General features: G+C 65.3%; 2 non-coding genes across 2 annotated transcripts; one reads left to right on the forward strand and one right to left on the reverse strand.

The window, feature by feature from the left end:
• The first annotated feature begins 328 nt into the window (after positions 1 to 328).
• TRNAK-UUU lies at positions 329 to 401 on the forward strand. The gene has a single exon. It is a non-coding gene; the product is annotated as a tRNA-Lys (tRNA).
• Positions 402 to 629: 228 nt separating this feature from the next.
• TRNAK-UUU lies at positions 630 to 702 on the reverse strand. Its single transcript has one exon. It is a non-coding gene; the product is annotated as a tRNA-Lys (tRNA).
• Between the last annotated feature and the right edge of the window lie 1649 nt (positions 703 to 2351).

Genomic DNA, 2351 nt, shown 5'->3' on the forward strand with positions numbered 1-2351 from the left:
TATGTCCCCCCCCCCAAACCCATGCAACCCCCCCCCAGCCCGGTGCAACCCCCCCCCCCCCCCCACGCGGGCACCGCTTAATAAGGTACAGAGCTGCACCCCCTCCTCCAGCCCAACGCAAGCGCTCTCATGCCTCCGTCCACCCAGTCTGAACAGGGCTGTGCCGCCCCCCCCGGCCCGGTACAAGCCCCCCCGGCCCGGTACAAGCCCCCCCTGCCCGGTACAAGCCCCCCCCCGGTCCGGTACAAGCCCCCCCCAGCTCGGTGCGAGCCCCCACACACACACTCGATTGCGGTGATAGTAACGGCCCGGGAAGACAACTGACAGAGCCCGGATAGCTCAGTCGGTAGAGCATCAGACTTTTAATCTGAGGGTCCAGGGTTCAAGTCCCTGTTCGGGCGAAATGACTTTCTTTTTTTCCCCCCACCCTCGAATCTTCTATTGCTTTTTTTGGTTGGTTGGTGGTTGTTTTTTTTTTTTCCTTTCCCTGCCAGGGTTGTCCGGGGGCGCAGCTGGGACCCCCCGCGACGGGAAAAGCCGCTCCTGTCACGGGTGCAAAAGGGTTTTGAGCGGAAAAAAACAATACTCCAGAGAAAGGGGTGAAAAAAAAAAAAAACCAAAAGCTTTATCGCCCGAACAGGGACTTGAACCCTGGACCCTCAGATTAAAAGTCTGATGCTCTACCGACTGAGCTATCCGGGCTCTGATATTGCTGCCTGCTCTGCCTGTACATCGCGCTACCCGCGGGCTGCACGGCTGCCTGCACCCCCCGCCCGTCCCCCCCGCTACAGCCCACACCCCCACGGACACCCGCCGGCCAGCTCGTTAACGCCACGGTTGTCACGCAGCGTGGAATACAAATACACCAGCACGGGCTGATCCTGCACCTTATTCTTACCGTAGGTGCAGCGTGGGGGTGCCCTGCGAAGGGGGGGTGCCCTGCAGAGGAGGGTCCCCCACCACGGGCCCTGGGGGTCCTCTTCCCCCCCCTTCCCCGCAGCAAAGCTCAATACGAGGAATGCGGCTAGGAGGGCAGCGCTGGAGAAACCTGGGGTGTTTCAAAGGGGGTTAGGGAAAATGCGAAGAGAAGGACAGGGAATAATGCATCCCAGGACAGGGGATATTGGGGTGTGTTGATTAGTGGGATTTCTCCAGCTGACCCACAGCCCCGCTTGCAGCTCATCCCCACACCGTGGGTGACGATTCACATCGGAGGGCGAGTGCAGCCCACGGGGTTTTGCGGGCGGACGTGGTGCTAATTGGGGCCATTTTTCCATCAGGGCCTGGTGGGAGATGGGGCCTGGGGGGTCCCCAGCCGCACCAGGGGACCCCCGAGACCCAGCTTACCCCCACACACGGCGTGGTCAATCCTGCAACAACCTCCATCCTCCTGGGGATCTTCAGGGAAGCAGGGAGGCTGTCACCACTAAACCCAAACCACAGGCTGTGACCCGCAGCCCTCCCAGTGCGGCTCGCGGCTCTCCGGCGCGGCGCTGGGGTTTCGGAGGTGAATATTACCCCTGTCTGCGAGAGCCTGGCAGGGCCAGCTGCCTGCAAAAACAAATTACAGCTACCGCTGCGATGGCTCCAGCACATCTGTTGCCCACAATGTGCTTGTGCGGCCGCTTCTGCCCTTGCTCTCCCCCAAGCCCAGGGGCTGGCTGCTGCGGGTGGGAGCGTGTCCCCACCAACCTGGGGGGATGGGGGGGGGGGGCTCTGGGGACCAGCACGAGTACCCCAGCCCCAGTGGGGTGCTGTGGGGTGTCTCAGCACCCTCCTGCAGCTCCTCAGAGGGGTACACAGGAGCACCAGCAGCCCTGGAGGTACTAGCCCAGCGGGAAGCAGCGGGAGGTGGGTGCTGATGGGGACCCCAGAGATGCCCCCGAGGATGGGGCTACAGCGTTTTGGGGAGGTGGAGGGGGCCGGCGCTGCGGCCAGGACGATTAGCAGCAGCGGTTTATCGCCCACCCCCCGCCCCGCCGGCTGCGGAGCGGGGGCGACGCGGGGAGGAGATGCGGGCTGGAGGAGAGCATCCCGGGGGCTCCATGGGGGGAAGCTGGGAGAGTCCCGGTGACATGTAGCGGGGGGGAAGCCGAGGAACACCGGGAGCTCGACGGGGACCAGCCCCGTGTGTGTCGTCCCCCCCCCCCCCCATCCCCTCCCCGGCCCCGTGCAATGCGGCGGGCCGCCGGGAGATGGCCCCGCTCCGCGCTGCGCCCCTCCATTGTCCGCCGCTGCCGTCGTGCTCCCTCCCTTCCCTTCCCTTCCCTTCCCTTCCCCTCCCCTCCCGTCCCCTCCCCTCCCTCCTCCCGCCGCCGCCGCCGCGGCGCGGCCCCGCCGCCGCCCGGCCC

This window comes from Aquila chrysaetos, chromosome 24 (assembly GCF_900496995.4).
Source record: "Aquila chrysaetos chrysaetos chromosome 24, bAquChr1.4, whole genome shotgun sequence".
Classification (NCBI taxonomy): domain Eukaryota; kingdom Metazoa; phylum Chordata; class Aves; order Accipitriformes; family Accipitridae; genus Aquila; species Aquila chrysaetos.